This window comes from Chelon labrosus (assembly GCF_963514085.1).
Source record: "Chelon labrosus genome assembly, chromosome: 22".
Taxonomy (NCBI): domain Eukaryota; kingdom Metazoa; phylum Chordata; class Actinopteri; order Mugiliformes; family Mugilidae; genus Chelon; species Chelon labrosus.
Genome location: NC_140355.1, coordinates 20,463,609 through 20,488,668, shown reverse-complemented (window position 1 = coordinate 20,488,668; position 25,060 = coordinate 20,463,609). Strand labels below are relative to the sequence as shown.

Here is a 25,060-nt window from a genome sequence, read left to right as displayed (position 1 = left end):
GTTAAACATCAGCCCGTGCTGAAGATTAAAGAGGCCGAGGGGCGACAACAATACGGAGATAACATCCATCACGGAGCGGTAGCAACAGAGCAACAGAGCAACAATGACTACTGTTTGTTGTGTGGAAACCAAAACAGAGAAACCAGTTGCTGCATGACCCCACGGACGACAAAACTCCAGGGGATCTCAACTTGAGTGGAGCGTTTCTGCTTTTATTCAAATGCACATTCAAGCAAACTAGTGTGCTTTTAGTTATACATGCTTCATATGATGTGACGATTTTTAATCTAGTGGTATTTTCTGAATAGTGCCAGCGTGAAACTGCATTAGCACGCTAATAAGTTTCTCTGCAAGTTTAGATGGAAAACTAATGGAAACTTGATCTAAAATGATATTTTACTGTATGAATGAAGCCTAAATGAAGAGTTTTGGTCCAACTGCGGTTAATATCAAAATATTCCACAAGGTGAGACATCACTATAAGTAAAATTAAGGCGGCCACATTCTTCACACCTATTTCCTCTGGCTGCTGATGGACTGGGGAGCCCTGAGGAGCCCCCCCATCACTTCTACTCTGTTTCCCACTGTTTGAGCTCTGCAGGCCCTCCGGCTTAACACTGTCTCCATTATGCTTAACCGTTTCCAGCCCCACCTTAGCCCCGCAAACAGCCCCGGGGTCCATAAAACGCAGGGGGTCCTTCCACTTTAAATCCCAATTTTCTAGGCCAGACTCAGGAAACCGGTCCCTCTCTTCTGAGCTGGGTGGAAGGTATTTGGCACTCTTCTTCTCCGGAGGGTCAGAAGCATTGTTCTCGCCGTGTTTTGTGCTCGGGATGAGTGCAGTTTAATCCTAACTTCCCTGTGGCGCTGACCTGCCAAGTTTCCCACTATAGCACAAAACAACACAAACTCCCCTGCAAGCTGAGACCTCGTCGGCTGCTCTATCCAAACGCCCCAGGGAGGGGAGGAAGGAGGGGGGTGCAGAGCCTCAGCCGCTGTGGGCACTCTGAGCTCAACCTGATACTCTGCTCCAAATCAAAAGTAAGCACGGCCCGAGGAGCGCAGGCTGTACCGGGCTGTCCCGCTTGAATTTCGTATAATAAAAGTATCAAGTGATATCATCCTCGCTGTCGGGCTCTTGGCAAAACACGGGCGGGCGTAGGAGACGAATGTGAAGGGAGATGCTGTGGACAGAAAGAAGAGGTGGGAAGCTGAGACACGATGAAGCGTGCTGCTATTGTCGGGCTGGTTTCGGGGGAGTAAAGTGAGACGTGTAGGAGCTTTCACTCGCAGACAAAGAGGTCTGAAGAGTCACACTTTTCTCTTCTTTACCTCACAAAAAACCCGTCCATCTCAGATTATAGCACCGTGCTATAATCTGACATCTACAACTCTGTCCTGACTGGAGCTGACATGGGAGGATATGTGGAAAACCGATGATTCGATTCAAAACATTAAACGAATTTATGTATTTTACTTCAGAGCATAAACACAAAGCAGTCTAAACACGTGCGAGATAACAGGAAGCGCGCCGCTGACATGGAGTCCTCCCTATTTTAGGATCTAAATGACAAACGATGATTGTGTTTATTATGTTTAGTGGGGGCTTTCCACTTTGAAATGACCTTCACAGGTGGTCCCTGCTCAATATCTCCCCACGCCATTGTTTTCCTCCATTTTGGAAAAACATGTCCCCTCTCTCTCCCTCTCGCTGTCCCCCCGACACCCCCCACCCGTACTTCCTACTCCATCCAAACAGACAGATTTCAAGAGTCAGCGTGACACAGGGTGAAAATGCAGTGAACTTGAAGCTGCTGAAGATGCTGTTTCAGAGACGCAATAATACGAGTGATTTAAAGAAGCAGCCTCCGGCTCAGTCGGGACATGTCATGATGAATCTCAAGGGTCAAGGGTGAACTTTACTGTCATTATGAACGCAGCAGGTCATTGGGTCCATGTCAGACTGATGTTTGTTTGAATTTTAGATAAAAGGAGAGGCTGACTTTGGCTTTAGTTTCATGCTTAGATAGATAGATAGACAGTCAGTGTATACTACAATAATTGCTGCTCTAAACTTTGGTTTTCAGGAATTTCACCTTCTTACAAACCTACAAAAATGATCAGTCAAACTAAAATGATACCATAAACTGCCTATTAGCTAACACTTACAGGCGGTTTATGGCTCTGCATCAATTTGGCACTGTAGCTGCAGAGACAGCCCAGACCCTACGCGGAGCCGTCAGAGATGCAAACATTTCTATGACTCGTCTTTGGTGAAATTCTGGGCGAAAGTTTCAGTCGCCATTGTTGAAAGTGAAGCAGGAAGTAGAAGCAAAACTAATTAACCCGGCACAGCACCGACTAGCGTTTGGGTGACGTAGCACTGGCGTAGGCTACGTACGTAGGTTATACCAGCTAGTCTTGCAGTACCTTTAAAGGGGAACTACTAACCTGGACCTTATTTCTAGCATAAAATACGATCATTTACTCACCCATATAACTTTTGTGTCATTTGCACTCGTTCAGGAGATAATTAGATCAGCGTATATCCATATAGTGGGAGCGACTGGGGCACCGAAACACAGCCTCTAAATAACGCATTATCTGCCACGAAACTCATTCGTTTCACCAATATTTTGTTATGATACGCTTTGTTATGATACCTATTATCTTCTTCTGACCTGGACAATGTCATCTCTGAGTGCCGCGTGCACCCACGATGGTCGGCTTGTTTACCTGTAATTTGCTACTGCTATGGTTCGTCCACAACCTCAGAATCATTCAGCCATGTTGCAAAAAACTAGCTATGATGATAACAGGTAACTCCGGACTCAACGGTGAATAGCACTAGCGTATCATAACAAAATATTGGCGAAATGAATGAGTTTCGCGGCAGATAATGCGTTATTTAGAGGCTGCGTCTCGGTGCCCCAGTCACTCCCACTATATGTATATACGCAGAACTAAATATCTCCTGAACAAGTGCAAACGACACAAAAGTTATATGGGTGAGTGAACGATCATATTTTATGCCAAAAATAAGGTCCAGGTTGTAAAAAAAACAGTAGTTCCCCTTTAATGAGTCTTAAATATCAAAACTGCAGTTCCTCAAATGGCCACTTGAGGAATAGCCACTCCCCATAGACCTTCATATTAATCTGTTACAACAGAAATAAACATGACTGCAGTCTGTATAACTCACCGGTTGGAATTATATTAATGCATAAAGTTATGCACGATTAAGGGCGTGGCCACTTTGATCTTTAGTAGATTTGTATCGGCCAGTAATTAGCTGGAGTCATGCACAGCCAAGATGGCGGCAACCGCTGCCCCCTCATTGAGCTTCAGAACCGCTCTTCAGAAATACTCACTGAAATTACTCTGTTATAAGATTTCAAAAGCCAAAGGGTTGCTTTAAAGTTGCTTTAAGTTTGTTAAAAAAATCCATGATTAAATACTGTGTTCCCATCTGAGATTAGTTTGCCTTATTCCAGGGCCCTACCGCTAAATACTAAGAGGTTGATTTAGGATAAAAGCGTCTTTAAATGGTGTGATGTTATGTAATAGCCATCTGGAACAATGGAGCCATGGCTACAGCCAATAATATAATCACATTAAAAGCAGGAAAATGTGCTTGTTTTGACTTCATACCAGAGTCACATGTCAAGAAAGTAGATTAAAATTACAGGACAAACAATAACAACAACACCAACCTCCTGTGTGGAATCTGGCGGCGGATGCAGGGACGAATCTCTCCAGTTAAATCCAGATGATGTAAGAGCTCCCTCTCAACTCTTCACGGCCTGTAAAGACAGCGGGAACAATGAGTCCAAATCGCTAAAACATACCATCTCCAGAGGGCAACAGTTCAGTCACTGCCGGCTCCCAAACAGTAACGAGCATCCCTTTCTCATTGCTCACTGGTATTTTCCATGTAAACCTGAGGAGACCGAGGAGCAGCTGCACCTGGAGAAACTTTTAAACTCTTTCACATGTTCATAAAAACAAAAAAAAACAAAAAAGGAAAGGAAAAAAGAGGAGAGACGCTGATGTCTGCATCCCTCATTTAGGTCCCGTGTTGCATAATGTTGAGCACAACAGAACACATTGTAAGTGGGATAAGTCCTAAGCTCTGTGTGCAGTGACTACAATGCAACATCCCAGTTTCTCACGATCTGATTTAAACTCTAAACAGACCCACTGATGATTAACTCTGTGCAAACAATGTCAAACTCTAGCTGCACAAATCAATATCTTTAAACCAACAGGAGGCTACATAAAAGTCTGTAGACAAGATTTACGTTTTAGCATCTTTAAGGTCACTGTTTTGGTTTCACGTCCCTCGACTTTACTGATTTTTTTTCTGCAAATAAAAAAGTGACAAATCCACGTTACACTACCTGTGCAAAACCACACAGCAGAGAGCTAAAGTTAGCAGATAGCTAGTGAACAAAGTGCCGCATTTAGCTGCTAAAGAGCCCGATTTGTTTTTTCTTCAGGAGGTGGTGGAGAACAAAACGGAGCTAAAAGACTTCCAGTTTTAGCTTTCAGTTTAGATATAGTTATTATTTGGCCAAGACTATGTATTACAACAACAATAATAAAAAAATAACAATTACATAAATGTAAATACTGCCTTGGGAGATATTTTATTACTTAGAAACCCTCTTACGTATCCTGACGCATTCACATTTACAGTATTAATTGATCCATGTGGCCAGAAACCAATCAACAAATTAAAACTTAAATCGCACCAAACATGCTCCCACTATCAGCAGCAGGTTCGGGTTACTTGGCCCTCGTAAAACTAATGGCTCTCATACGTCAGGCTGCAGATAATTAACTAATGTCTGACTCTTCCTCTTACCCCCTTTTTCCTTCGGCTCTGTTGAGGCCTTTTAATAGATACTGTGCAGCACTCAGTTCGGTCAATGATCACGTCAATAGTCTAACTTAACAGGATTGCACAGAACAAACGCTAACACGGTATTGGATTAGACGATGAAAGCCAGTCACCAAACATAGACTGGTGTATCTCAAAGGGAAGCTAATGGGTATTTTTTTGTGGAGATAAGTGCCTGGTGGAGCTGATAAAAGAAGAGTCTGTAAATGCTCACGTTATCGAACCAGTTCTAAAAAACAATCAAATGCAACTCTACCAAATCTGATGAGACAGAAATAAAGCACAGCAAGGTTGCATCAATTTAAATCGGCAGAAAAAATAGGGATGGGTTGAGATTTTATAACATATTTAACCAGGTCCCTGTGTGACAACTTGCACAGTGGAAACGGTTAATGCTAAGTGCATGGTGCATGCAATGATAGCTTAGCGTAACAACTGGAAACAAGCAGCAGTAAACATAGACTGTATATAAATATGGGCCAGACTGACGCTAGTTTCCCGGGGATACGGGCAGCGACATCTTGCAAGGATGGATAATAAACTGTGCTTATTTTTTTCAACAACTCTCAAGGTCCCATGGGACGCATTACGGCACGGTTAGCATGGCAACTAGCTGCCGCCAGTATGTCACATCCTGTTTCTATAGCATCAAAAACAAAAGCTCTCTAAAAAAATATCACTTGAGTCTTACTCCAGTATTATATTAACTACCTAAAATGATTGAAACCATCCAAAAACTTTAGTGTTTTAGTCAGAAAAACAGGTCTGTTTGGAGTGCTGCAAGGTGTACTTTAGTGTTTTAGTTTGACGCATGCCCCATCCACTAACATAGAGGAGGCGGGGCTTATGACCTATTCTGCAGCCAGTCACCAGGGGGAGCTCTACTTGCTTTGGCTTCACTTTTGAGGAGCAGCTCTGCCACCTATCTTTATACAGTCTATGATATCTCCTGATTAGGTGCAATTAGTATGTGCTGTTTTTCTGCAGCACCCAAAATATAAATTTGCATTTCCTGCAAAAAGAAAACACAAGGAGTGACTACATACATTATTTAGTGTTCAACCTGCATTATTAAACAAGGATTTCTCCCTAAAACCTTTGAACAGCAGCGCATGTGGACCAAAAAAAACACCTTGAGATTTGTCAAAACCTCTGCTTTGTTTTCATGCAGCGCTACGCTCTGATAAGGAAACGTAACACAATCAAATAAGATCTAATTGGCGCCAGCGTCGACTTTGTGAACACTGGGAAAAACAAGCGGTTGTTCTGCAGCAAAAACCTGGAATAAGCTTGAAATAATACAGCAGCTTCGGGAGGGATCAATGCGACTTTGACTGCACTAATAAACCACATTAGCGAGACTCGACGCTGATAACATAATAACCGGCTGTGATTTGGTTTGTTTGTGAATTCAGAATCAAGGTATGCCGGATGAAAACAGGACGCTCCACTTAACGGATAAAGTGCCATGAAATTGGTAACAGCTCTGACAAGGGTACAACAGTACTCCATGTTCACCACCAGCTGATTGATGCTCTGATTTTTGGCCTCGGGGAAACCTCTGCGGTGCAAATTCCCTTTGGGCATTTTCCAAATTGCCACAGCTGAAGGGATTTTCTCCGAGCGTTAAAAATCCAGCTACCATGTTTGCCCTCTAAAGCGACTGCCAAAAAATGCCCCGAGGCGCATTATAACTTGGGAATACCCTCTCAGCTGTTGAAGCCGTCCACAGCTGGGGGCAGGCTATTACGATGGGACTCTAGGTATGTTCACTGCAGCCAGGCCCACCACAAAAGGGTCTTTCTTAGAGTATTTACGGGCTTTGGGAACAGGAAAGCTGGATGGAAGGGGTTGCCATCGCTCATTGGAATAGCTTTAGGAACAAAGTGTAAAGAGTAAGAAGAGCAATCATTTATGTTAAATATAAGGTAAGCGCTGGTAGCTTAGCTTTGCATCAAGACTGGTAATAGCTAATTGGATGCTTTAATTGGAAAAACGTTTATCCTTGTGTGTGGACTTAGGGTTAGGGTTACTGCTTTTACATATAAGCATGATTTAACATGTTAAATATTGAGCCTTACGTGTTTTTACTTGTGGTCCACGGCTACGATAATCAATTAGCCAATAAAAAGGAAAGAAATAAGACTAATTGTAGTCTTTTCACCTAAAAAATGGCAAATATTTCATGGTCTTCAATGTGAGAATTTGCTTTTCATGGACTTAGATTAAAAACGCTGGATATTTTGATGATTATTTGAATGAAAAGCAACATTTATTTACACCATTTAGGATCTAGGATATTGCAAATGTGAGAATTTGCTGCTTTTCTTTGACTTGAACCAATCAGATTTAACATTTTTTTGACTGTTGGACGATTGGTTGACACCATCTTGACACCAACCGATGACGGTTTCGTAGTTCCCCTTGTCTCCAGTTGTTATGCTAAGCTAAGCTAACATCCTACTAGCTGCTATGAGGTTAGTTTTGTTCTTAAAAATCTTAAATCTTTGAAGGAAACTAACCTACATTCCTGCAAAGTGCTTCACATGCACAAGCAGAATCTAAGTCTGCATGCCGTTTAATCTTTAACACATATTACTTTATTTTATCAAGCACTACTGCGCCGTCTAGCAGCATGAGAAGAGAAGAAGATGCATCTTCTACTGATGTCTGCATCTGTTTTACATTTATTCCTCCCATCCTCTCTTCTTCTCCTCCTCTTCACTCTCCAGGTCTGTGGGCTGTAATGAGAGGCATGTGGGGCTGAGCGGAGAGAGCGTTCTCATTAAAAATAACTAGCTCGGGAGCCCCGTCCCTCCGGCTAACACACACAGCACAGGTGTCAGGAAGCGGCCGGCAAGACACTCTCTTAACGCTAATCACCGTAATGCGCTGCTTCTGCAGAACAATTAAGGAACAAACGAGTCTTTGGGCAAATATTTAACAAGTTCCGAGGAACTTTTCAAGCTGCAGCTCACCTGTGCGATTTAAAAGGTCAAACACAACATGTTTATGTAAAGTAAAGAAGTGTATTTGCAATTGTTAACCAAGTGGGAACATCTGTTTCTGGATTTAGTGGAACACAATACATATTGTTAGGGTAAACCGGGTTATATAAGCCCCCTGACTTAAGACTGGAAGTGAATGGGCATTACAGCTGCCGTCTATTCATACAATACAAAACAGACTTGACCAACAATGACCTCATCACCGTGCTCAGCAGCCAGTGTGTGCGTTTGTGTGTGTCACTGGAACATTTTTATACAGCCAGCAAACTGTTGCTGCATCAGCACCACAGAAACCGCTCAGTGGCAGCTCAGTGGATTCGGTATCATGCATGTGGAACAAGAGCACTAATATTTTTCACTACTGTTAAATCACATGCAAGTAGCCACTGATAATAAATAATAATAAAAAAGTCCTCACTTAAAAAAATGCATGGAACGTACAAAGAAAAGGAAAAATAAAAGCAATTATTGTCGTCCAGAACAATGAATTGTTGCCTGTTTCCTGCTCAGCTGGGCAGCTGTATTACATTTACCACACATTATTTTAGGAGCAGGCGTTGTTGAGACGCGGGGGCTTTGAAAGCTTCACCTGGGAGCTCATCAAAGAGATGAGGAAAAACTGTTGGGTTTCTGGTTCCTGTGCAGCTTCCGTTCTGAGTTTAGGTGCAAGTTCCGCCTGTGACTCATAAAATGATGTCCAATAGATGATTTGCTGAGCACCTCACGCCTTAACCTACAAATATGCGGCTAAGGATGAAAATAGTGTTGGATTTACCACCTAAATCCTTATGTCTAGACTTTGAGCAGGTAATCTGTCTGTTTTGCAAGCTAGAATGACTCTCATACAATCAACTAAACTAGCCAGCTAATTAACATTTGCTCCATAAAGTTGACAGGATGAGGCTTAATACGCCAAGCTAACCCATTTTAAAAGGGGAATCTTGTAAAAGATAAAATGCTAAAATAAAATCCTCAAATACATGATTTCGGGAATAAATTGAAACACTTTAAAGTCGATTTGGCTTTAAATCATTTTAGTTTCTTCCAGAAATCATGCATTTAGAGATTTAATTGAATCACGTGTTTTACAAAGTCAAAATTTATTGTATAAGCGCAATGATTCTTATACATCTGGCAACACTGAGCAGAAAAGAGCTGGTAACTTTAGCTTAACTAAACTGACTGGCCCTCCTGTTGAAGTATTTTCCCGCAGCCAGAACTGGATGCTGACAGAGCTTAAGCTAACGTTAGCAGCTCTTTTCTGCTTTCTAAGACAAAAATAATAATGAACGCATTATTTAGAACAGAATTCAAACGGTTTAAAAGCCAAATCAACTCAATTTATTCCAGAAGTAATGCATTTAGGGATATTATTTGATCATTTGTCTTACACAAGTGCTAATTTATTGTACAAGTGCAATGATTCTTGTACAGCTAGCAACACTGAGCAGCTAACATTAGCTTAATCTCTACTAGCATCCAATTCTGTGGAGACATCTCAAGGGTTAGTCATGAACAATCTATGCCAGTCATCGATATACAGCATGCAACAGTTGGTTCCTACAGCAGGTTAACAGCTAGCTAGCTTGGTATGCCATGACATGTTGAAATGTTCATGGTCATTTCATGGGCTCAGCATTGATTCAGAAACAAGGGGAAAGGTTTATTATTAATTCACGGATTTATCAGAACACGGAAACGGATTCTTATCACTCCGTCTCCCCCGTCAGACGCTAATTGCCCCCGACACAAACACACACAGCCCTCCACTTCCACAATAAACACTTAACACTGCAGCACAAGCTGAACCACTACCACAGCGTCTGTAAAGTGAAAACACAAGGTGTGTTTCTCCCCCTCGGGCACACGCTGATTGCACACTCTGCACTAATGCAATGATTATCCACACTCTATCCAATTTCCTCATGTGTGTGCATGCATGCATGTGTGTGTGTGTGTCGTGCCCCGTAAAAACCCCAGACCGCACACAGCACACAGAGGTGACGTCAGCTTACAGTGATTAGTCTGTTAGCGCAATATGAACACAAGGCAGATGACGTCATTCAGCAGGGAGGGTTTGTCCTTGATATTACAAAAGAACAGATATCAAGGAGGAAGAAGAGATTTAAATTACGGCCTTTAATTGGCTTCTCGTACATGTGTGTGCGTTGCCTTTGTCAGCTGTGGTGAAGTCATCACCGAGGGCCTAGCTGTACGATAAAAGACAGGTGTATTAAGTGATCTCCTTAATGCGGATAGGAGGGTAATTTCTCTGGATTGGACATAAGCCAGGTTTTCTCCCAGACATGATGACAGACATAATGGGCGCACACATCCATTCTCCTCCATCTCACCGCGACTTAATGTCTGCTTCGTCCAAATCGCGTTACCGCGTCCGACAGACAAAATGGCATCGTCTCCTCTGTCCCGCCTCTGAACCCGTGAACCTGCGCCGATAAAGATTCCCGCCTGGCGTCACAGGCTGCCGGCCACCGGGAATCTAACTAAAAAAGGCTTTGACGGGTTCCTTAAATGTGCCTAACCGCCCTGAGAGGAGGATAAGATTGTTTTTAAGTGTTTACATGGTCCGGTTGAGTGCACGTCGGCCCTTTAAACTGCTTGAGTTACACTACGTCAACACTAAAGCAGATTCACTCAAAGCGCTGATAAGGTGTTGAAAGATTTAAGTCGACGCGACGTATTCTCAGATGGTATTAAAAAGCTTAGCTCCAGATTACACAGTCTGCTGGTTTAGAAGTGTTTAGGTCAATATAGGAGCAACTCAGTTACTGGATTGGTGCTATATTGATTAAGTTTTTTTGTGTTTACAGTGGAAGTGAATGGATTTTCTTAATGGAGCACTAAAAACAGCAATACCTCTTTTCTGAGGAGGTCTGCAGAGCTCATGTTGATAGGACAGATTTATAAATGGCAAAACTTAAAGAAGCTAACATAAATACGAAGCTACTTAAAAACCAATTTGCATGGTGCATGGTTTATTAATGTTTTTCCACCTTCTAAATAATTAAATAATTCAAATATTCCACATGGAAACCTTCATGGAACTTTTCTTTGGTGCAAAGCAAACCCCAAATTATGTCCACGGTGCATATGAACAGCGCCCCCTTGTGGCATTTGCAACCTGGAAAGCTTCGTAGACGTCCGATTTTCAGGAGTTGCGACTCGTTTCTCTGCGTTTGCAGGTTGTGTGGAGGTGGACGGTGAGTTAATATATTGTAATTTAGTTAAGTAGAATTTTCATTCACGAATTTATGATACGTTTTGCCGTTCGTTAGCTTCCTAAATGCTAGCAGAAGTGCTCTCATGAACACAACTTTCCATGATGTTACCACAATCTCACTTTACCCATTTAAAGGCAGGAACTGTCTCCAAATGTTGTATTGCACCATAATTTAGTTAACGTCTGTATAGTCTAGTGTTTTGTGATTTTTAATTTGTTTTGTTTTAGGGGAACATTTGGGTCTTTCTCTCATCTACAATAAAGATGCACTGAATGGATTTTCCTATAATTTACATGACAAGATATATTCAGATGTATTTATTCTGGAGGGATATATAAATACATCTACTACCTCAGCTCTTCAACATGCATTTTTAAAGAAGTTGACATTTGGATAGATGAATGGATGGAGGTCAGAGACAGCCCTTGGTCAGCTAGTGGGTTTAGCACAGGGAAGTCAGGGCGCTGGTAGACGACATGCACCCACAAGAGATGGATCACAGATGTCTGACTGTTCCAGTTTACCCGTGAAACACGACCTGCATCTTTTCTTTTCTTCCTTCGTGCCCTATTTTCTGCGTTTTGTTTAATGTCTCATTTTCTCCGCTGCCCTCTGAGGCTTGTTTTCCTTTATCCCTCGTCTCTGCCTCCCGCTGCTATAATTAAAGCCCTCGGTGACTCACTTTTCTCAGACCAGGCCCGTGCAGCGAGGGACGGCGTAACCCCTGCCGTCTTCAGATTGGCAAATACCACTTAGCTGTGGAGGGCCGCCTCAAATGTCAACAGCAAACAAAGAAATGCCTCATTCCCTGCATTCTTTTTGTTTTCTCCAAAGCAAGCATGCATGTTTTAAAAAGGTCAATTAAACGGGGACAACTTGAGAAAGAAAAATGATCGCACGCTTGAAACTTGCAGTAAACTAATGTTTGGAAAGATGCTTTTCTCGTAAACTTCGGGTAAACATTAATTAAACTTGGTGGAGAGGTGATGAATGAATATGCCAGCTGAATGCAGATGGAAAAACTTGCCCGACAAATTCTGTTTAAATTCAATTAAGCCTGTTTACATCAGCTTGGTATAATGGAGACACAATAGAGATTTGGGGTGTACTGTCGAATCTTGTTTCGAGTCAATGCCTGACTTGTGTGTGCTACAAAATCTCTTAATTTACCCACAAATCACAGTGAAAAGAAATCGTGCCACGGGCCAATTTTTCTACTGAAGCATGTGTCTGTGTGGTCCCACAGGTGCTGTAACGTTACCCCGGCACAGTCTATCTGAGCGGTCACCCTCACCTGGAGAGTCCTCGCTCTACAAATCAATTCACAGCTGCACAGACCATTAGGCAGACCTCTGCTCAGTGACCAGGGCCTCTCAGTTACACAATGAAGATTAATGAAGACATGTAGTCGAGTTTTGAGGGTTTTGCACTATTTCTTTTACGGAGCAGCTTCCTCGAACAGCGACTTTTTAAACTTTCCAATACCAAAAACACAATAGCAAATTAAGGAGCAGTTAGCTGCAACCGTTAGCATGCCTGCCTTGCTAACACAGATATACTGTAGCCTACATCTCACCTAGCCTACATTAGTAATGGCCATTTTTAAAAATGCCCCGTTCCCAACTCGTACATTTGTTTGCTGCCTTTAATTAAATGGAGGTTTCTTTTTACAAATGAACCCCCTTTGCATGCCCTACATTAAGTTTGCCATTTGTTAGCTTGCTAAGATGTTAGCCTTGGTGGCTTCTAGATGCAAACAGTTGCTAGCAGTGGTCTTCTCACAATTTTAACACAAAGCATTTTGTATACAAGACTTCCCATGTCCCAAGATTCATTCCAAGGCAGAACATGAGTATTATGCTACTAGTCTGTAAGCTAATGTTAGCAGCTTTGTCCTGATTTGAGTTGGATTTATGCTGTTTTCAAATGGTTTCCCAAGAAGAGTCCATATGAACGGCCCACGTCGTCACCACAAGCTAAGCTAACTACATTAACTACATTAATTACGGCAAGGCACTATAGAAAAATGTGCCGTTCACAACTAGCATATTCATTGAGTATGATGCTATCAATCTGTAAGCTAACGTTAGCTTTGTTTTGCTTTGCGCTGGTTTTGGAGACAATAACACTAAAGAAAAGCAAACTTATTGTTTAAAATTTTAAAGAAACAACCCATCTAACTGTTAATTAATCAAACACGTTTGCAAATTAACAGTCTTATAACAGTAGGACTTGCTAGCTCTTCGAGACCAGTGGTGGACAACATACTGGATATATTAGCTTTAGCCTCATCCTTTTAGCGATATATCACGTGTGTGTCCCTCACGTGAACCTCTTTTACAAAATTCAGCTGGAAGCATTAAAACGTCAACAGGAGACACTATTTTAAACAGCATATGGCTTAATTAGCCACAGCCAGCGAAAACTGTCAGTGACCGTTTCTGTTCCAGCTGTTAGAAATATACAGTCGCTAGCTAAAAATGAGAAGTCTGCTGTTATCCACATCTGTCTGAAACCAGACAGTCATTGTTTTAAGAAGAGAAAACGGAAAGCTTGACATGCATAGCAACAGTAACAAAGAGGGAAAACAGTCACTTACTGTGACTACAGTGAGTAACGTTAACACTGTTAGGTCACACCGGTGACCTGCCTTCAATTTAGCATGAGTCACCTCAATAAAAACTAGGTCTGCCAAGGTATGATGTAGACTTGGAGCGTTATGGCCGTTGGACCAGCTGTGCTCCGGCTACCAGGACACAGTGGTGATAACGGCCGGTGTTAGCCTGCCAGTCCAAACCAACAGAGGGGTTTCCATGGTGCTGCAAAAATCCGGAAACTCCAACAGAGAAAATCAGATCTGTGGTTGTGACCTACATGGGTGCAGACAAGAGGATTTCTAAACTGTGCCGGAATTAAAGAGTAAACGAAAGTGAAAGGACGCTTGGCCAGACTAATATAACAATCGGGAATTTTTGAGTAAGACTGAAACAGGTGAATGAACTCAGAACTCAAACAGTGGCGTGATTCAAAATCCCCACAGAATTAGGGAGGAGGTGGTCAGTTGACTCCTTTTAGATTGGAAGGAGGAAATGAAAACATATTGAGACATCTGTTACCGCAATACCAAGTGGGAAAATAAGTCTCGTAAATCAACACGACCAAGATCACAGCTTCCTGCTAATTTCATAAACGACTTTTGGCCCACTGCTGTAACAGTTCAATGATTAATCGATGCATTTTTAAAAAGCGGAAGAGAAAGTTGAACATTTACCAGGAGGGAGGCTTTGTTTCCGTACCAAGGGTCAGAATTACTTGGATAGTGTTGTATGAATTTAATCAAAGCATCGTTTGGAATTAGCGAACTCTGGGAACTTATGACTATGCAGTTTAGACTTTTTATTAAAGAAATGGTTGAGTTTCTTTCTAGAAATATGCGTACTTGCTAAATATAAGTAGTTAGCATAGTATAACTTAGCATAAAGAACAATTTTCAGTGTGTGCATATGCGTGCATCATTTGTTATTGTCACATTTCTGTAAAACAAGATGGGGTTTTCATTTAGCCCTAACCCAAAATGTCAACTCTTTCTGTACGCCACAAAAGAACAGATAAAAGAAAATTTATTGCAGCTCTTATTTGCAGAGGTAAAAAAAAAAATTCATGGAGCTCTTTGTAGTCATTGTTGTCTCCCTTGTTGTTCCAACTGAAACTTGAAAGCAAATTATGACTTTCAGCTGTGACACAAACACAATGCACAATCTGCTGTAATCTTATTCACACAGCTTAAAGCCTTTTCCATGACCTGGGCCAAAAAGAACATATGATCCTGCCTTATCGCACGTTACACACACACACGCACACAAGCTGCTTATTGTGGCCGGTCGTACCCTTTCATCATTAGCATACAGCTGTGAGGCTGAGCTCCTGACTCCAGTCCCGACTTAATCAATATTAAAATCGTGTCCGACAAAGCGTCTGCCGGTAAAGAGCAAGGACGGAGGGCAGGGAGGAAATAACAGAGGACATAAACTGGGGTAAATACTGAACACGACCGGCGCAGTTTAATGAGCATGCAGTTGCTCAGGGACTAGATAAAGTGCCGGAGGCCATGCAGCTGCAAAACCCTCCGTCTGTCTGCCGTCCATTCCCCTGAGACTGACCCCCATCGCCACAAAGGGACAAAACCCGCTGCAGATTCTTTCTCCTCATTTCACCCGACAGGAGGGTCCTTCTCCTCACCCCACCCTGCCCTTCACTCCCCTCCACAAGTCATTCACTTATTTGGATGTCTCTTTCTTTCCAGACAAGGAGCAGGACCAGGGCTTTGTGACCGGGAGGACCCCACCATGCGGTTTTACCGGTAAACAGCGGGACTGGAGAGGTAGTGGAGTGGGCAGATGTACCCCCCAGGAGAGGCTCATCTCTAGGAGCCACAGCAGGGAGGAGGAGGAGGGTGGAGGTGGTTCAGTGTACGTTATAAGTTAGAAAAAGAATAGAGAGAGAGAGAGGGGTGATTAGCTCCAGCTCTGCCTAATCTAATCAGTGTGCATGGCTGCCCTACAGTGCAGCATATGAGGGGTGGATGGAGGAGGGGGGGCGCATATAGAGAGCAAGAAAGTTCAGTCTGGTATCAGAAACATGACAGAGAGATTTGACTGCGCTGTTTCTGAGCAAAAACAGAAACATGAGGCCACATTCAAAAAGGTCATCACAGTGAAAGGATAAGTCTGGTTTATTTCAGCAGGGAGCATTTCCTATTAATCCAGCAACTGTGTCTCTGTGAGTCATTCTTGCTTTGCACTCTCTTCTGAGGAGATTCAGGGGAAACGAGAAGCTGCACAAATAGCACAAACTTCCTGCAGGATTTCTAGAATATACAAATTTTGACATGACACATCTAAGGGTCTGTGACAAAATAAGCTGACGGTCGGCTGTTTCACAGTGTCGGGTCATAGGTGATAGGTCATAAGATCTGTGCGACTATTTTTTTCTGGTGTGTCTTGCACCATTGGCAAGACACACCAGAACCAGACCCCTGTAGGTGGTTCTGCGGCTGATTCAACATGTTGAATCTGCAGCGGGATCAAGAAAAACATTTTAAAAAAACAAAATTCAATCAGTCAATCAATCCATCCTCCTCTCGTCTTTTGTCTTCGTCTCATCTGACCATTCAAAATACACAAAGAGCAACTGATTAGCAGGGTTCAGGAGAGGCCAGCTCTGTGTGACTGTTTGTTGCTCTTTCTAGCTTCCTAGCTTCCCAGCTAACAGTAGTTCTTCCTAGCATCCCAGCTAATAGTAACTCTCCCCCTAGCTTCATAGCCTTCCAGCTAACAGTTGCTCTTCGCTTCCTTGCCCACCAGCTAATATGTCGTCCTTGCTTCCTAGTCTCCCAGCTAATGTAACTCCTTCTAGCTTCCTAGCCTCCCAGCTAACAATAGTTCTTCCTAGCTTCCCAGCTAATAGTAGTTCATCATAGCTTCCCTGCTAACAGTAACTCTCCTGAGATTCCTAGCCTCCCAGCTAATAGTAGCTCTTCCTTGCTTCCTAGCCTCACAGCTAATAGTAACTCCTTCTAGATTCCTAGCCTCCCAGCTAACAGTAGTCCTTCCTAGCTTCTCAGCTAACAGTAGTTCATCATAGCTTCCCTGCTAACAACTCTCCTTAGCTTCCTAGCCTTCCTGCTAACAGTTCCTCTTCCTAACTTCCTTGCACATCAGTTAACCTTCTAACTTCCTTACCCACCAGCTAATAGTATGTCTTCCTTGCTTCCTAGCCACCCAGCTAATGGTAGCGCTTCCTTGCTTCCTAGCCTCCCAGCTAATAGTAACCCCTTCTAAATAAACAGTCTTCAGGGGCAACAAGATGCGTATTAAATAAATTCTGGGATGTGTTGGTTGCATCAGATCACTTCCTGGATGCTCCTGTTGAAAGTTTTATCGACCGCACTGGCTAAGAAAAATAAAAGTTGTTTGCTTGCTAGCCTCCCAGCTAACAATAGCTCGTCCTTGCTTCCTATAGCCTCCCAGGTAACAGTAGCTGTTCCGGCTTCCCAGGCTTTCATGCATCTACCAGTATTTGCGGTTCGTTCGAGTGCAACTTTTTGCCTGAGACACAGTCAACCTTTGGTTGCTGGTAGCTCTTTGATGTCAGTTTGGTGTGTCTGTACCTTTGTAAATCTAGAAAGATGCTAACTGCATTCGGGATCTCCACCCATAGAATCTCACCCAATGTCCTGATAAAATATCTCCATACATGGTGGCTAGTCTGAAGCCTGTGAGATACCATTCTGTTTCATAATGTTGCTGAATTAATCATAAATAATTGAATCATTTTATGAAAAAGTGACATCCCTCAGGCAGAAAACAGCAGACAATGTTCGAGAACAAGGCTGTCCTCTTTGTCTGTGCTGTCCAGACTGTGAGACAGACTTTTCCAGTACTGGTCAAACAGCCCATAAAAAAAAAAAAGAAAGAAAGTAACAGACTCGGACACACGGCTGCTTTTGATTTACTGAAAAAAATACGCCTTTTAGGAGCTTGGAACGGAAAACCTTACAAAGTAATGTGACCCAGTTTGGACCTGTCTGACTTTAAGCATTACGTCAATTTTATAGCCAAATAAACAATCTTCAGGGGCAACAAGACGCGTATTAAATAAATTCTGGGATGTGTTGTTTGCATCAGATCACTTCCTGGATGCTCCTGTTGAAAGTTTTATTGACCGCACTGGCTGAGAAAAATATCGCTGATTTTGAAAACCAGATGTGAAAGCGAGTGCCTGACTCCACGTACAAGTGCAAAAGTTAGAGTAGTCAGAGGAAGTGCGGCGCAAATAAACTAGCCTTGTTATCTGGACCATCTACACTAGAGGATGTCCACAGTAGGGCTTTACTGTAACAAGCTGTATTCCAGATGTTGGTCCCAGCCGGCCGGAGTCATCTGGTTTGACCTCTGACACACGGGCAGCCGTTCAATTAGTGGATTTCACACTTTTGTCATGGTTAAGCTATGAGCCTGGCTTTGGTTTCAGGCACACACTGATAGTGCTCAGGTCTGATTTCCACCAGCAGACCACTCAGCTATATAGAGGAGTAAGTGTTTATTTAGGATCCGAATGCTCGAAGATGTAGATCAAATCCTCCACTGAAAATAGCCCCCACTCCAGGAGAAATATACTGACCAGTCCCATAAACTGAAGCCAGGATCCTGGATTAATGACAAAAGCACTGCCATCAAAGCTCCAAGAGGCACGAAAAGGCAGATGATGTGGTCTACATGAATGGGTTAGCAGTTAAAACTTTTGTTTTATGTTTCTGTAACGTGCATTAAAAGCAACTGCATCATCTGCACCAGGGCAGAATAAAAAAAAAAAAAAGGAGGCTGGTAATATATTTTTCCATGCTTTGAAAGTTTACCATTCTGTTTAGCAAAGGAGAAGAGGAGGAGGAGGAGAAAAAAAAAACATTAAAGAACTTTTCCAAAGCATCTGCACTACCAAGGCTGCCAAGGGAGAGGAATAAACCCATGTATTTGTACTTGTGGCCTTAAAGGAAAGGAAAGGAGTGGGGTTGTAACGAGTGAAGTTCAGGCTTTTTTAATGGGCCAAACACGGAGCCCTGAGGGACCACGTGCACTGGCACCGATGCTCAAACCACCGGACAACCAGCGACCGCCATCTTTAATGCTAGTCACTTACTTAGTGATGACATAAGCATCATTAAACATCTGAAGCCCAGTTGCGTGCCATTAAAAAAAAAAGAGAAATTACACAGGTTTATATCTCTAATTAGAGATTATAAACCCGAGACCACACAGCTGCTGCACCGCTGCAACTTGCAGCTGTTAAAGTGACAACAATACAATCTCTCCTGAACTAAAAACATGAAAGTAAGAGCTCTGCTTATGGAAAAAGAAAAAAAAAAATCCATACTCTGGTTACATAGCGGCCATATATAAAAAGGCCTAAGCCCCCAGGAGTCCTTTCTCTTTCACATACAAACACTGCTTTACAGGTGGGAACCGGTTCTCAGGTTTACTGTTGAAACACAACACGACAAAACAAGACAGGAATCTGTGTCGCACTTTGTCACGACGGCTGACAGACTTTCTCTTGAAGTTACAACAGCAGGGCAACCTTAGACCTCCGATATGCCCACGGACACTCAGGAAACCCAGCGCAAGGATCAGGTGTTTTGGGGTTAATGGCGCTTCTGGGGGGACGTTTGTATGGGAAATAAAACTCAATTAATGGATTATTCAGGCTTTTCGAAGGGGATTTGTTGCTTTTCTTTCTTATATTTGACATTAAATTGAATATATTTGAGCTTTAGGCTTCTAGAAATAAGACATTTCTCAAATTTTCTGACAGTTTATAGACGTACAGAGGATTCACTTAAAAATAAAACAGCACATGTGGTCTTAATTTGGACTTTGACTACAAGTAATGGTTATTTCCAATTGTTATGTTTAAGGAAAACAACTGACAGTGAAATTTTGCTGCTTTTCACTTATTAGCATTACAATAATTTAACTTTTTGTTATTTTTAATTGATCTAATTCGATTAAAAACGACTTTTGATGACATAAAAACACATTTATCTACATATAAAGAAAATAAACCGGGTAACTTTTAAACAGAAACTGGAAAAAACACACACACTCACGCACAGAAATCAATTAAAACTAACTGATGAGTGTCACACTGACAACTTATTAGAGACCTAATGTGCTCCATTGCCTGGCACAGCATCAGTCTTCTCGTCCCTTCCAACCCACGAGTTTCCCTACAAATCTCTGAGAGAAAATCCCACAGCTATAAAAGTGGAGACACTCGAGTTAAAGTCACAACATCTGCGGCTAAGATTCTGCGAAGAAGACTTGTTTCAGAGAGGAATATCGTCTCCATTGTTGCTGCAGAAAAAGTAAAAGCTCAAGGCGCAGATACTTACGCGTAAACTTGCTGGCTGCGCGTATTTGACGCTCTGAAATGCTGAAGGATCTCCTCCTCTGAAGTTTGTGAAGTTTCGGGCTTGATCCTGGTTTCTGATTTATTTTTTCCTCCTCTTTCAGAGTCTCTTCATCCTCCTCCACGTTTTCTCCCGGACCACAGAAGAATGAATGGCTCCGTCCGTCCTCAGCCCAGACAGACTGCTGCTGGGGATGGGAGTGACTGCTCCGTTAGCGCCCGCCCACATCCACCAGACCCCTGCCTCACTGCAGCTCACACTCATGAGAATCAATTATTTACTTAATGTCGCAGGCACTGTAAGTGTTCAGCCACTTTAGTAGTAGTGGATAATATTAAACAACAACAACATAATAAAGAGTTGCATGAAAACTATGTCTCCCTTTGATGTCTTTTAAGGTTTTGCATGTAAAATTTTCATTTGTCTTCCTAACCCAAAAGAAAAAAAACGTAAATTTAAATATAAATACGCAGTAAATCATTACTTTTGCACAAAATTGCAAAAAAATAAATTGTAAAATTGGCGCTTTGACACAGAGGCTTTAGTATTTGTCTAGTTTTCTTTGGTAATTAATCATTAAAGCTACATGAACTGATTATTTGGCCACTAGGGGGCAGCGCAACAAGTTGCAAATTAAAGGACAAAATTAAGATTGGTTGCAATTACAAATAATCAGTCACTCAGGATAGTTTGAAGAGTCGTAATCACTGAATACGTCACAATGTTAGCGCTAGCCAAATGTACACTTACCACAGCCTTGTTGATAAGGATATTTTACTGTAGCTAGCTTTGGTATTCATCTCTTTTTAGTGACTATGGGGCTTTTGTTGGGGGAGGGGGGGGTACTCTAAAACTCTACAATATAACTAAATCCTCAAATCGTCTTTAAAGCCTTAAAGCCTTAGTTTATTTTACATTATAATTTTTTTTTTTTTAGTTTCAGCAATCAATAAAGTCATGTTGCTCTAAATAAAACATGCCCCTGTGAGTTCACCGATGTATGGCTCAAACTACATTTACTGGACCAATCGGTCATCCATTAGAGGAGATTGGAGCATTTCTGCGACAGACTATTGTGCTTTCAGTCTGACAGTCCAAACCGAAGGTCAGCCAGACTAACAATGATCCCAGGAACTGGACTGATAACATCAGGGTCGTTATTATTGACAGTAACTGCAGTTGTTTAGCCAAAAAAAGTCCCCCGAGCGAGTCATGAGACTTCCCTTGTGTGTCCACTCCATTCAAGTCTTATTTGTTTGACTGAGAAGCACAAATCAGCGGGCACTGAGGGCCCGGCACCAGTTGTTCCCCTCACAGTCACAACACTCTCAAAATAGTGCATTCACATTCGATCACTGTGTACGTGAAAATACAAAAGTGGTTGTTTTGCACCATTCCTGTTCTTCAAACGGGCTCCGAGGAGACTCTTACACCAGAGAAGTGTAAGGGCGCCAAATATTTTTATTGACTTCAGCAACAATAGAAGTCTGGAGGCTGGGAATGGGAGATGGTGCACGTTAAGATGCATGTCTAGATATAATGCTAAGGCTGTGCAGCATTCAGACGGACATCCTGGACCTGAATAGAGTGAGCCCTTAGTATGTGAACAATCTTTGGGTCGTCGGCTCAGCTGTTGGCCTCCCGTTGAAGGTTGACACTCAGATTTAGAGTGAATGTGACATGTAGCCTCAAATGTTCATGTAATACGGTGTGAATAGCTTCACGAAGCGAGTGTGATAAAGCCGAGTAACAACTGTTTTACGTATATTATAACACGTCCAAGGTATAATTTCTGAACTATGACACGACGCTCAAAGAGGAAATTAGATTTTGACGTCGCAGACACAAGTCACAGCAATAAACATTACCAATAAATGATGAAATAATTAGCAACGGTTAGCGTTTAGCATAAGCCCTACAGCTTCTCTGAACAGCCATCTTGGTTTTTGCTGCGTAAAAGTGGCACATGTGCAGTAGTTATGTTCCTGTTCATGGTCCCCTGATAGTGTAGCTTAAATAATTGACGCGTGATTGAAAATTAGCAAAGTTTTTAAAAATATTTATTTACAGATCCAAGCAAAAGATCTTGTTTTAACCCCAATGAATGCTGTCATCAAACAAAACTCGTGAAGTCATGAACCTCTCGTGGTATTTACGACTTTGTAACTGGAAACCTTTGGAGAAGTTCAAGTTTGTTAGCTTGCTTAGCTGTTAGCTTAGGTACCTTCTAGATGCTGACGTTTCCTTTTGAACGCCAAACATTTTGCATACGCAACTTCCCATGTCGCAACCACAAGCTAACAAGTTCCATTTGATAGCAGAAAATATGTATTATGCTATTAATCTGTAAGCTAACGTTAGCTTCGTTTTGATTTGTATTGGATATGGAGACGTTGACACTCAAGCAAACTAAAACTAAGCCAAACCAATGTGTTTTCTGATGTTTTCAGACGTGACAGAAGTGTATGGTAAATTAGCCTCCACCTAGCATGCTAGCCTCAGTGGCCCCTAACAGTTGCTAGCAGTTGTTTTCTCATAACTCAGAATTTGAGAGCAGGTAACGCCGATAAGTTCTGAGAAAACCGCTGCTAGGCAACTGCGCCATCCTGAACCTTCTGAGGCTAACAGTTAGCAAGCTAACGACAAGCTAACGAAATTAAAACCTACAAAGAAACTATTATACATCTAAATCACAATATATTACCATTCACCAGTGTAATTCACCCCCATTTGCAGACAGCATATGTGATTGTGCACGAAATATTTACACTCCCATTTGCTAGGTTTAAGCTAGCTGAACCAAAATGCTGCTGAAGGTTTTTTTGAGAATAAAATGCCTTTTATTATGATATCAGCAAGCAGAGCTGTAATAACCCTTTAAAACATACTTGTTTTAAAAAGATGATATTCTAGAAGAACATTAACAGTTCAAGAGCCTAAGAATACCTCATGCACTTGTTATCACATCTTCTCTGTGGTGGTCTTCACGCTGTGTGAAGGACTGTCAAGGATTATTTTCATTATTATTATTATTAGGCGTGATGAGCTGTCGGATTTCCCCCCTTCGAGGCTCAAGGTTCAACGCATTCCTGGCTGCACTGGTCAGTATGATTTTAATCTGTTTTCACAGCCAGGCGGCACAGACAGACACAATCTTGTTTGGAATTCCACTTCACTGTGAGCTGAGAGACCTTCAGTCGCTCCTTGTGGAAATGCCAGAAGGGAATCAAGGGTGGCAGCCGCTTGAGCGTCCCGCATGTGCTCACCCTGGAAAACACCACCAGAGCCTCGCCCGGGCTATCACATCTTCACATACCGTCATATCTTTCAGGGGCATCACTGTGGAGGCACACATGGCTTTGTCACAGCTGACAAAACAAAAAACGTCAGAGCCGGTGAATCACAGCGTTGATTCAGCAGAGGCACATCAGAGCGTGTTTGTCGCTCTCGGGATTAAGTGTGAAAGCCACACCAAAACCACTTTGAAAAGCACGAGGAGGAGACGAGCTGTGACACCGCCGAGGCCGACTGCTCTTAATGACTAGGGGGTGAAGATGGAGGGACAGTTCACCGCAGGCGGGCTATGAGAAGTGCAAAAGTGGTCTGCAGCCGAGCTGAGAAACTCGCCGGCTCTGGTTTTACATGAATGGCAAACACTGGCAAACGTCTAATTAAATGAGCTCTCCCATCATCCTGAATTGTAGAGTTTTGATTGCAGAGTAAACTAACAGAAGAGGCGAGTGACAAATTTATGTCCTCAGAGATGCAGAGAGGCGCTTTCTCAGAAACATAAAATAATCCTGTGGTTTAAATCCCAGTTTAAATTCTATTTACCAGAGACTTTGGTGGAAAACTATCTTTGTTTCACTTTGACAAAATTGGAAACCACATATTCTTAAAAAGCATAAAAGCACACATGGAAAAGTGGAGTAGATTTTAAAGTTTAAGCAACCAACTGGCATCACAAGTGGGCCGTAGGCGGGACGCATATGGGAGTAAATTATTCAGAGAAATGTGACCTAAAAATCTAAAAAGTCACAAAATAATTAAACAGCAGGGATTTAAACAATCCTAAAGGTTCACTTACTAATTTTAGTTGGGTCTTTAAAGTATAAACTGCCCTCAAATCGCCTATCTTGTGACTGGACCAAAAAGTTGAGCACATCACAATGACTACAGCCAATAATGGCCGACTGCTTCATATGTTCTGCATGAGAGGAAATAACTCTCCATACCAGCGAGTGGCAGTAGTCATCAAATTGGGAAACAGGAAGAGCTACTGTTAGCTTGAAGGCTAGGAAGAGCTAGAAACTGTTGTAAAATTACGGCGTGTGATTTCAGAAAGACTGCACAGCTCGTTCCTAAATATGTGTCATCTCCCCAAGCCGTTCATGGTTCTGAAACAGCAGTAGTAGTGTGACACTTAAAGCTGGCTTTCCCAGGTCAGATGTTAGTGCTAGATCTGAGTTGGACAAAAGGCAACTGAGAAGACTGAACTTGTGTTGCAGTTGAAAGAAGAGACATCAGATAAGAGTTTTAATCTGTGTTACATACTGAATAGTAGCTCCAAACATAACTTAAAGGGCTGTAAACTAATTGAGTGGTGGAGTGGTGCATGAAAACACAATTTTTTTCAAGTTTAAACTCTTAACCTTATTGAATTTATATTATATTAGTATTTTCTCTGGTTTTCTGTGAGCTCATGTTGAGGATTTGCAGAGGGTGGAGCCTATCAGGTGTCACGATTCAACAAACAAGCAAAATTTGAATCAAAATGATATATTTGTGGAAGCACACACATGTATAGCAATTTAATGGAATTATTTTTTAACAGAGGCAAGCTAATCTGTTCTAGCTTCTGTTTCAAGTTATTATGCTAAGCTAAGCTACGCTATGCTAGTTAGCTAACTGAAGCTTCGAATTTGCTGGACATAGATTT

The 25,060-nt window shown here is 42.1% G+C and overlaps 1 protein-coding gene across 1 annotated transcript in view; it reads right to left on the bottom strand.

The window, feature by feature from the left end:
- lhfpl2a (LHFPL tetraspan subfamily member 2a) overlaps positions 1–20,455 on the bottom strand; it is a 40,277-nt gene extending 19,822 nt beyond the window's left edge. The window contains exons 1-2 of the mRNA XM_084571718.1: positions 20,104–20,455; positions 3,714–3,803 (exon numbers count right to left, since the gene is read on the bottom strand). The gene's annotated coding sequence lies outside the window, so the exon portion shown is untranslated. The remainder of the gene's footprint in view (positions 1–3,713; positions 3,804–20,103) is intronic.
- Between the last annotated feature and the right edge of the window lie 4,605 nt (positions 20,456–25,060).